Source organism: Chroicocephalus ridibundus, chromosome 14 (genome assembly GCF_963924245.1).
Source record: "Chroicocephalus ridibundus chromosome 14, bChrRid1.1, whole genome shotgun sequence".
Lineage (NCBI taxonomy): Eukaryota > Metazoa > Chordata > Aves > Charadriiformes > Laridae > Chroicocephalus > Chroicocephalus ridibundus.
In genome coordinates this window covers 382,084-393,580 of record NC_086297.1, presented here as the reverse complement: position 1 = coordinate 393,580, position 11,497 = coordinate 382,084, and the positions used below count along the sequence as shown (strand labels likewise).

The 11,497-nt window shown below is 47.0% G+C and overlaps 1 long non-coding RNA gene across 1 annotated transcript; it reads left to right on the top strand.

Moving 5' to 3' along the window:
• Positions 1-6,972: 6,972 nt before the first annotated feature.
• Positions 6,973-11,297, top strand: LOC134523327 (uncharacterized). The gene is made up of 4 exons (XR_010073298.1): positions 6,973-8,383; positions 9,303-9,336; positions 9,784-9,880; positions 11,087-11,297. It is a non-coding gene; the product is annotated as an uncharacterized LOC134523327 (long non-coding RNA).
• Positions 11,298-11,497: the final 200 nt, after the last annotated feature.

The window sequence follows — 11,497 nt, the reverse complement described above, 5'->3', positions numbered from 1 at the left end:
GCAAGCCATCAAAGTAAGGAGTGGAAGCCTTGTAGTGCGGTTGCAAGAAAGAGGTCTGTTCTTTTATTCCTGAATGATGGAGTGATCTAGGAATTAGTATTTCCACCAAAACTTACTTTGGCCTGCCTCCAGAACACATACATAGAATCATAGAATTGCTGAGGTTGGAAGGGACCTTTAAGATCATCAAGTCCAACCTTTAACCTACCCTGACAAAAGCCACTTCTAAACCATGTCCCTAAGTGCCCCACCTACCCTTTTTTTAAACACCTCCAGGGATGGTGAATCCACCACCTCCCTGGGCAGCCTATTCCAATGTTTAATAACCCTTTCAGTGAAAAAATGTTTCCTAATATCCAATCTATACCTCCCCTGACATACATACATCAGAAAGCACAGTCTAAAAGACTTGTTCTTTCCCTGCATGGCAAGAAAGCACTAGTTGTGCTCTCTAAGGCATTGGGGATGTTTTTTTGTTCTGTGGAGTGCTGTGTATATGAGAGAGAGTGCCGCTCTTAGAGTCCTGCATTAGTTAGAACATACACTTGACTCTCTGGAATAGCAGTGAGAATTGACTATGCCCAGCTTACCAGGTTTGGATATATAGTGACTTCTTTCTCTGAGAAAACAGGAATGAAACTCTGAGCGTAACTATAACTGGCTCATCAACTGGAGTAAAATTGTTGATTTGCATTTATAAATGCGATATTAATCAATATAAAGTGAGTACAGATTACTTTTGAAATAACAATACACCAGGAAATTTTAAAAGTTCTTCTGAAAAAGCCCAGGCTATTTTGTAAGCCCATTTATTGCTTCCTAGGCTTCAGCTCAACGCTCAACGCTACCCTGCAGAGGGCAGCAACAAATTGTCTACCCTGCTGAGCGTATTTTCATCTGGCACTAGGTTTCATCAGCGAGTGTCAGATCCCCGGGCTGGATTTCTAACGTTGATAGCAACTTAGATCTGTGTTCCCCAGTGAGACTGATTCATGGCCCTGATTAGTTTCTCATTTTTTTAATTTCACTCCAAAGTTATACTTAGTGCACTGAAAAATTTCTCCCATGGCTGAGAAAAGAACATCACTTGACTTTGGGCTTAATATATTTTTTTACTATGCCTGTGGAAGATGTCCCACTGTATTTAATAAAGATGAAACTAACAGAATTCTGTGGAAGCAAACCCGCCTTTTTCAGATTTTTTTTAAAGGATAACCAAAATGTCTTTATAACATCAATTAGGATTACTTTCTTCCTGTATGGTTACAAAATTCCACCAGTACCGTAGTCTTCAAGCCATTTTCTGTGCCCTCTGTAAATCAAGTTTGTTTTTGCAGCCTGCACCTTTAATTGCAGTCAGCCTTGTCTATCTTGACTGTCTTGATATTTGAGGAGTAATTGTCTTGAATGCCTGTCTTGCCAAGCTGATTGTATTTTAAATGATTGTAAACTTAAGAGATTTGTTTTCAGTTCCCCTTTAAGGTTAAAACTGACACCGCCCCCACCAGCTTTGGAAAAAATGGCATCAGGGTTTTACAGCAGAGATGAATTGCGCTCTCTAGGGATATGTTGGCAAATGTAACTTCATTTGTCTTGGCCCTGCTTGTTAGGAAAGGGGCTTAATGTAAAGCTTCATCTGAATGCTCTCAAACATCAGTGGGATTAGAAAACCAGGTGCAGACTTCTCAGAAAGCATCTCCCTGGAAGAATTTGAAATCAAGCTCACGGATTCCAATGTTTCTGTACTACAGAGTGTTTCAAATTCCATTATGAATCTTGCACTGAGCCTGTTTTGTGTTGACACAAGTGTGTCATTCTAGACAAGAATACATTGCAATTAAAAGCAACGTAAGGTAACACGTGAGCCAACAATTTAAGCCAAGAGTGTCAACCCTTCAGCCTGCTCAAATTATTGGAGGGAAAAGAGTCCCATTACAGGACGAAGATCATGTGTACACAAGCAACACATTAGCAGTAGATAAATCAGTTGGAAAATTTATAAGAAGTGTCAAAGATTTCTCAGTTAAATGCGCATACATCTCTAATAAGATTTCCCCATTCTGTATCAACAGTATAAGATACCATTCAAAGGACAGAAGGCTCTACCGCAGGTTAATATCTTGCTGGGTTTATGTTGTGGGGGGAGGTTTAGTAGCGTGGCATAATATGGTGACTCAGGAGGAGACCTGTGTGCAACTCTGAAGCTGCCCTTGCTTTTTTTCTCATTTCCCTGTTTTACAGGTAGAGATAATGATACCAGCCTGTGCGTAAAGTACTTCAAATTCTCTCAGCAAGAAATTTTGTCTAAATAGTGAGCTGTTTAAAAAAAAAAAAAAAGAAAACAAAGCCAAACACAAAACAGAGTTTGGATTTTCCTTGAACAGGACAGCAAAGAAATGAAAACTTGCTTTGGGTGCATCTGTTGTTTCCTTTGAGGCCTACAGGGAATGATTTGCAAGAGGAAATAATTGAAGGAAATGTGTTCATATTTCCTGTTGATAAGGTACAGCATTTAATTCATACATCAGATTGAGACGGGGTTTCTTGCTCTTATATAACCACAAAATCCAGCCCCTTTTAATGTCTTTTAAAGACACTGCTGCTTGACTTGTTGTTTTGTCCCACCTTTTAACTAGCATGCATTCGCTTTTAAGCAGAGAAAACGTCTCCAGTGTTGAGGGAACTACGTGAATAGTTTCACAGACTAAAGGAAAAATGCTGATGGCAGCAGCTTATCCTGACCATCTGCTGCTTCCAAGGACACCAGTGTAAATCCCATTGTAACAAAGGTCATTTTGTGAAGCTAGTGGATAAGCCTCTGTAGGCACGGAGAAGGAACTTTTGATAGTTACTCGCTGTGGTTCTGTATTGCAAACGTAGTCATCGGAGGCTTGAGTATTAGAGGATAAAATTGTGGTGGAGTTGTTAGTCCTGGGAGCACCAGCTGCTTCCTAGCATAGCTTCCTAGCTTGGCAGAAGAAACTGTAACCTACTGAAAAAAGCTGCAAGGTACACAATCCTACTAACTGTTTTTAGTGACGGAAGCTGCTTCCTTTAAGCGTTTGGAATAGATCCTCAGCTGGTATAAACTGTTGCAGCTCATTACCCAAGCAGAAGCTCTATGCAATGCCTGTGTCATCTCTGAGCTAAAGCTCACGTTCAGTGTTTCATTATTGCTGTGGATTTTACTTCTTAATATAATGGGCTCTCTTTACATTCATTGTAACTCTATTGTCCTTCACAGAGCAAAAAACATGAATGTGGCTCAATGTCTGCCTTTGTTTCTTTGCAGGTTGTTTTGGTTTGGGTGTGGTTTTTTCCACATTGAGGGTAGCGAATTTCAGGACATGTAGCAGAAATCAGCCTAGGAAAGTTAACTTCTGATAATTCAACAAGTCTTGATTCTCTGGCCTGAGTTATTTTAATCAAACCTTTTCTGTCTGCCTGCAACTTCTGCATTTAGACCTAGAAAATCTTTTCATTCTGTGATGCAGGAATTTAAGACTGAGTTGTATACATAAGTTGTATGTATTTGTGTATGAGCCGGAGGTCTCAGTTTGTTTTATTTCCCTGAAGGGAAAGTACCAGTTAATTCTGCTCAGTTCTTTTTGAGCTATTGGTCCTTAGTAAAATTTAAATTGAGCAATACATTTTCTGTGAGACCTAGGGTACCAGAGAATGCCAACTTCTCATTCTGCTGCTTTGCAGTTTTAATCAGTGTAGGTATTGCGGACTCTTGTTCCGACATTAAACAATATATTTAGTATTTCTATCTCTACCTCAGGAACTACTCCAGAACTTTCATGTTCTTACTGAGGAGTTCCTTCAGTTACTTAACACATACTAGAAAATATTTTGTTGTTTTTTTAATTATTTGATTACAGATAAAGTAATATCATTTCATCTGTAGTCTTTGTCCAGACACCTTATGGGTTTGTGAGTAAACGTTCAACATTGCAATATAGAACTGGCTGGGTACAGTCACCTGGGAATTGTGTAACTCCGTCTCCCGCTGTACGTGTTACATGCTCAAATGCTTCTGGGGGAGTAAATAGGTGTGACAGTGTGATTAAACAGGACCTATACTCCATGGCAGAGAGTACAACTTCCTTTTATGTAACTGCAGTTCCAGAGAGAAAGAAAAAGTATTTTAGCTGAGCAGGTCTTCACAGTGTTGGTGGCAGTAGTGTGGTAGAATTGGAGCAGCAAGACCAGAGGAACGGAATCACGGAATCACGGAATCTTCAGAGTTGGAAGGGACCTCTAGAGATCATCTAGTCCAACTCCCCTGCTAGAGCAGGATTGCCTAAAGCACATCCCTCAGGGCTGCATCCAGGCGGGTCTTGAAAATCTCCAGAGAAGGGGACTCCACAACCTCCCTGGGCAGCCTGTTCCAGTGCTCTGTCACCCTCGCTGTGAAGAAGTTTTTCCGTGTATTTGAACGGAACTTCCTATGTTCTAGCTTGTGCCCATTGCCCCTTGTCCTGTCGCTGGGAACCATTGAAAAGAGCCTGGCTCCGTCCTCCTTGAACCCACCCTTTAGATACTTGTAAACATTAATCGGGTCCCCCCTCAACCTTCTCTTCTCCAGGCTAAAGAGTCCCAGCTCTCTCAGCCTTTCCTCATAAGGGAGGTGCTCCAGTCCCATAATCATCTTGGTTGCCCTACGCTGGACTCGCTCCAGTAGTTCCCTGTCCCTCTTGAACTGGGGAGCCCAAAACTGGACACAGTACTCCAGATGCGGCCTCACCAGTGCAGAGTAGAGGGGGAGAATGACCTCCCTCGACCTGCTGGCCACAGTCTTCCCTTTCTAGCCCAGGATGCCATTGGCCTTCTTGGCGACAAGGGCACACTGCTGGCTCATGGATAATTTGCTGTCTACCAGGACCCCCAGGTCCTTCTCCTCAGAGCTGCTTCCCAGCATGTCTGCCCCTAACATATACTGGTGTTTGGCATTCTTCCTTCCCAGGTGCAGGACCCTACACTTGCTTTTGTTGAACCTCATTAGGTTCTTCTCTGCCCAGCTCTCCAGCCTGTCCAGGTCACGCTGGATGGCAGCACGGCCCTCTGGAGTGTCGGCCACCCCTCCCAGCTTGGTATCATCAGCAAACTTGCTGAGGATACACTCTGTCCCCTCATCTAGGCCATTAATGAATATATTGAACAAAATTGGTCCAAGTATTGACCCCTGAGGGACACCACTCGTTACAGGCCTCCAACTGGACTCTGTGCCGCTGATCAGAACCCTCTGAGTTCTGTCACTCAGCCAGCTCTCGATCCACCTCACTGTGTCACCTCATCTAGCCCATACTTCCTCAGCTTCCTAATGAGGATGTTATGGGAGACAGTGTCAAAAGCCTTGCTAAGGTCAAGGTAGATGACATCTACGGCTCTCCCCTCATCCAGCCAACCCGTTATAACATCATAGAAAGCTATCAGATTGGTCAGGCATGATTTGCCCTTGGTAAATCCATGCTGACCACTTCCAATAACTTCCTGTTCCTCTATGTGTTTGGAGACAACATCCAGAATGAGTCGCTCCATTACCTTCCCAGGGACAGAGGTGAGACTAACCGGCCTGTAGTTCTCTGGGTCCTCCTTCTTGCCTTTTTTGAAGATTGGAGTGATGTCAGCCTTCCTCCAGTCCTCAGGCACCTCTCCTGTTCCCCATGACCTTGCAAAGACAATGGAGAGCGGTCTAGCGATAACATCTGCCAGCTCTCTCAGCACTCGCGGGTGCATCCCGTCAGGGCCCATGGATTTATGAATGTCCAGCTTGGCCAAGTGGTCTCTGACCCGGTCCTCCTCAACTAAGGGAAAATCTTCCTCTCTCCAGACCTTCCCCCTTGCCTCCAGGGTATGGGATGCGTGAGGGACGGCTTTATCAGTGAGGACCGAAGAAAAGAAGGCATTCAGTAACTCTGCCTTCTCTGTGTCTTCCAAAGAAAGGGTGACAAAGCACCCTTTTTGTCAGGAGAGAAGCATGTTACATGTTTGGTCTGGATTTGATATGCCCTTAAGTGGACAATATTATAAAAATTAGAAACTTATTATAAAAATTAGAAACTGCATCTGCTCCAAAATAGCATATTTTGTGAAAATAAAATTTGTGTAGAGGAGGATAACAAGGAACATCTAGATTTTATGCTCTGCAGGCCTGTTAGATTCTTCTGCGTGGTTCCAGTTGCTGTACTTACTGCATTTTACCAAAATATACATGGTCTGATATGTAAAACCATTTGATACTGCATTGCAATTCAGAACCCCTCTTAAAACTCCCCTAGGGAGAAGGGGAAGGGTGTAAAGGGAAATTAATATAGCTGCTACTTTAAACTTTTAATGAGTACATGTCATAGATAGGGATTACTTTGGTCATGTAGCCTGACCCTCTGTCTTGTGTTCAGTGTTGTGTTTATAAGTACCTTCAATTCCATATTCTTCAATTCTAGCTTTTCTGCATCATTCATACTTGATTTGTTTGATTGGGCCTTTAACTCTGCAGCTTGTAGTTTGCCGGAAGTGTGGTCTATTCGGTGGGATTAGTCAGACATTGTAGATAAAGCCACTTAGATAAATGTTTCTCAGGCAGAGACTGCCTGTCTACTAGATAAGAACTACATCTAGTTCTATTATATGCACTTGTGTTAGTAGGTGGATTAGATTTAATTTGGTCTTTTGGAGAGAAGCAGTAAAACTGTTCTTCAGACAGATCTGGGATTTGGTTTAAGCACAGGTTTTCTTATGTGGTCTATAAAGTGCATTGTAGCCCTATAGTAATACTTTGTGTGTCTCGTTCCTGCCTGCAATTTTAAATGCTAACTTTAATGATGGTGCTTCTAATTATGCATGGAGGTAAATTCTCAGACGGAGCTGAGCCCTGGAGCGTGGGGAGAGGTGGGTCGGGACCCACGGAGCCCCTTTTGGGGTGGGGGGTTGGCCTTTCCCACCCCCTCCCCTCCCGGGGGGGGGCTGGGTGCTGCTCCCTGGGTCCCCCCTGGACCCCCCCAACCCTGGCTGGATGAAGCCCCCCCCTTTGAACCCAGGGCTGTGGGGAATACCCTTGGTGTGAGCCCCTGTGGAGTAATTACTAAAATGATCAAAAATACAGCATTGTCACACATTAAGGAAAGGTATAAAATCAAAAAGCTTCTAGGGTAGAATACAGCCACAGCTGGGATGCGAAGAATCTGTGATTCCCTGTACAATATTGCTTGCAAAGCAACATGGGGGGCAAAGTGGAATGGAGAGCCCATGGTCTCTCCCTGTGAAAATCCAGCAGATATGGGAACGTGATGGTCCTGTGGAACCGACAAGCTGCATACTTAGTACCCTGAGCCAACAGTCTGTCGAATTTTGATGAAATGCTGTCCTTTGTGCCAACTTTGCTCATTATGATGTTGTTATAATACCAAAACACACCTCCATCCCAGAGGCTACCCGCCTCCAAGGTGTGACCACTCCTCCTGGAGTCTGCACCCTGAATTTTTTGTAAACTCTACCTTTAAATGTGAAGTGAGAGAATTTTACACCAGTCATAATAAAGGTATTTATGACTAGAGTCACTCAAACTCCACCTTGAAGGTAAAAAATAGTATAAAAATAGCCCAAGAAAGGGGGGATATCAGGGAAGACACCATCGTGAACAAGTCAAGAAGGACTCCATCACAGACTGCCTTTGACTTCTGGGACCGGTCAACGGGCTGAGCCTTTCTTCCCCCTCATAGGGACGCCTTTGGGTAAGACTTGGACTATACTGTGTGCTTCCTCGGGAAACTTAGAAATCTCTCTAGAGAGTCTTTTCCCTATATTCGTAGCCAGACCGTATTGTTTATAACCTTGTCGCGTGTTTTGTTTTATTTGCACGTGCTTTGCAGACAGGGTATTTATCACCAGCAACCGTAAGAACCTATATATCTGTTGCTTAAATAAATTGCACTGTTTAAGTAGCTGGTTGTTTCGGTTTCTCATGGAACACGGCCAAAGAGAGTGGCCGTGCTAGTTCATGAGCACGACTAGACTGAAGGTGCAGTCCACTATTAGTGTATCCAGATCGTAACAGTTGAATGTATTAAACGCGACTGGGCTGATCGTGGTGAATTGGGCATCCCTCAGAATTTAAACCCAGCCGCACCTGGCCTCCCACCTGGGTGAGGAGTGTTAGAACGCAATGGGGTTTATTTTCTGCCAAAACCATTTTGCCCCTTAACGCAACAGTCCCCAGTGCCTAGGGTGGGGGGGGTCCCCAGGGTGTTCCCCCCTTGCCGTGCTGGGTGCAGGGAGACTCCAGGCACCCAGTGGGGGCAGGGGGGAACGACACACTTTTTATTTTCCAGGTGTTTGTGCCGGAGCAGCAGTGGCAGCGGGTGCACCATTGTCCTTGCAGGTGCGTCGGGTGCAGTCCGGGGTACCCCCCGGGGTGGGGGTGGGGTCAGGGGAAGGGGATGGTGGCCAGTGAGGCGAGCTCAAGTGGGGGCTTGGTGGTGGGGCTGGCGCTGTGGTGGCCGTCCTGGAATTTGATGTGCAGTTCTGCGATGGGGGATGTTGGGGATCCACTGGATGATGAAGGGGGTGGGCGCCTTCTGTGTCGGGGAGGTGTTTCCTGCTGGGGGGTAGGGGTAGACAACAACGACAAAAAGAGGATTAATTATTCCCTGGGGAATGTTATTTTCTAGTAAGGTGTGCCTGGGGAAAGGGGCCTTGTGGTGCCACTATTCCCTCTCCAGCCAGCTCTGGGGCGGGGGGCTGGGTTTCAAGGTGTGGGTGTTTTCCAGCTCTGCAGGTGCGGGGAGGAGGAGGAGGGAGACCCGGGCCCTGGCCCCTGGATGATTTTGTCCCAGGCAGGGCCCCATTTCCCTGGCACTGAGGAAGTCTGAGGCGTTTTCTCTGTGGGACGGCTGCCCCCCTGGGAAGTCGTTGGCCCGATGAGAGAGCCCTGAGGCCTTTGCTTGCTCCGGCAGGGTTTGTGTCTGACTCTTGCTGGTGTCTTTGATACTGGTGTGGGGCGCCATGCTGGTTTTTTTTTCTTGTTAAGAAAGTGAATGATGGAGCGTTAGCCTGTGGAAAATGTTTCTATTTGGAGTGTTTGGGTGTGGTGGTGGTTGTTGTCCTTGGCTGGGTGCGGGGAGGGTCCCTGGCTTGTGGGTGCCTCCAGGCCCACCTTGCCCCCCCAGATGCCTCCCAGTCTGCCCCATGTGTGGCTATGTTGCCCCCCTTGCCATGGTGGGTGGGCGGGCCTGGGTGCCCTAGTGATTTGGGGGGGTCCCTATCCTTGTGGGGTGTTGAACTGTTGTTTTGTTTTCCAGGTGACTGGAGGAGCAGCTAGGTGTGACTGGTGTGGTGAGTGTTTGGGGTTGTTTTGGCCTTTTTCCCTTGAGTGGGGGCTGGAGAAAGCTGGAGAAAGTATTTGAGATTTTTTTTTTTTTTTGGGTGGGAGGGTGGTCACCAACATTGAGCTGTGGCTGTGTGTGTGGGGGGGTGGGAGGGACCCTTGGGTGGGATGCTCCCCTGAGTGGGGGTGTAAGGGGGGGGGCGCCCTTTGGGCTTCAGGGGCCCCCTGGGTGGGGGTCTGGGGGTCCCCCTTATGAGTGAGGCCCCTGTGTGTGGGTAGGAAGAAGGGGGGGAGTGGGGACCCCCTTAGCACTGGGCGGGTCCCTTGTGCCTGGGGACTGTTTTTTTGGGGGGGGGGGACACACTTCTTGCTGTGCCCCCCTCCCCATCCCAGTTAGGGAGGAAGAATGAAGAATTCCTGGGGGGGGTCCTGGCCCCCCCCCTTCTCCATCCCAGGCAGGGAGGAAGAATGCAGCTCCACCTCGGGGCACCTGAAGAGCTCGTAGGAACTGTCCCGGTTTCGCACCAAGGTGCAGGTGATCTCCAGCAGCAGGTGAGGATTAATAGAGAATAAATTGAATCTTAACTGATGCCGGGCTGGGGAGAGCTGCTTTGGCTTGTGCTGCTGGTCAGCTCGGGTGGGCGTGGGGGCACAGGGGGGGCTGGTGCTAGTGGTCCTGAGGCCTCACTGCTGCAGAGACGGCGACTCGTGCTCCTGCAGCACTGACAGGATGGATTTAACTGTGCTGAGAGCCCCGAGCGGGTGCTTAAGTCTGGTTTTACATCCCATGCTCATGTAGGAAAGAGAAGGTAAAGCAGCAAGGACACTTGCCCGCACTAGGGGCTGCAACCTCCCCCTTGGGGGAAGCATTTCAATTAGAGCTGGGGAGGGGCGATGACAGGGAATAAAGTCTCTCAGCTTTAAGCCTGGCTGGGTTTATTCCTGCAGCCCCAGCTTGTGCTGTTTTTGTGCTCTGCCAAATGCTGAGAGCGGGGACCCCCTGGATGTGGAGAGGAGGATAAAGGAGCTGCGGAGCAGAGACCGATGGGGGCTTTGATGGGACAAGAGAGGGGAAGGGAGATGAAGTGCCACAAGGTGCCCTGGCGATGGAGGAAGGTATTTGCTCTAAAGCTTTAAAAAGAGGCAACTGAATGTAACAGGCTTCCCTCCCCCCAGCCCCCACCCCCATATTTAGACGGCTGCTCTGAAGTGCTATATTTCTGTCTGGCTTTCAGTGGTGCGTTTCCCCAGCAGCCCAGTAGCATCTCTCTCGGGCAGTGCCACTGGCCAGATGTCCCTCCTCCTTGTGTAGCACACAAAAAACCTTGTAGTCCAATTATAACTATGTATTTTGGAGAGGGAGAGTGTTATGGTATCAATTCGCAGCTGTGCAAGTGAAATTAGTGCCAGAGCAAAGTCAAATACTTTTATAGCGTAAGTATTTTTATTTGGTGTATATAAACCTAACACTCACCTTTTCACCGAAAGGGAAGGGACAAGGCATTTCCCAACACCAGTGAGAAGGTTTACTGTTATGCTAAGAACGTGTTCAAAATGGTAGCAATTAGACTTAATCCTGACTTTAAGAGTTGAGCTGGCGCTGGCTTTTGCAGGCTGTGCTGTGTTTGGAGCTGAGCTGTTTCCCCAGAATCCTCCTGTATCTCAGCTCCTGTCCTGTCCCTCTGACGGAATTCCTCTACTCCCTTCCGGGCTATTTTTTAAAATGCTGAGCTATAATTGGGGATTTTTGTTTTCCAGGTGCCTCGTCGTAGGCGTCTCGTGCTGCTCGAGAGATGCCCCAGCCCAGGTTTGCAGCTGGTGGCGGAGCCCCCCTGAGGGGAAGGGGCCAGCCCTGGGTCTGGGTGTTTTGGGCATTTTTTTGGGGTGAATAGAAGGATGTCTGTGTGTCTCAGGGTTGTGAGGATGTCATTTGGGGGTACCTCGACGTCATTGGGGCAGCGGTAATGCAGCGGAGGAGCAGGTGAGTGGGGGATGTGGGGTTAGGTGAGGGTGTCCCAGAAGAGGTCGTTCACAGCCCCAAAACGTCTGAAAATCTTGGGATGCATTAAAAAATGTGAAAATCTGTAACTATGGGCGTGAGGCATTGAAATAGAGAACAATCTCTCATTTATATATGAGAAATATATACATTGAGAAATAATATGTATG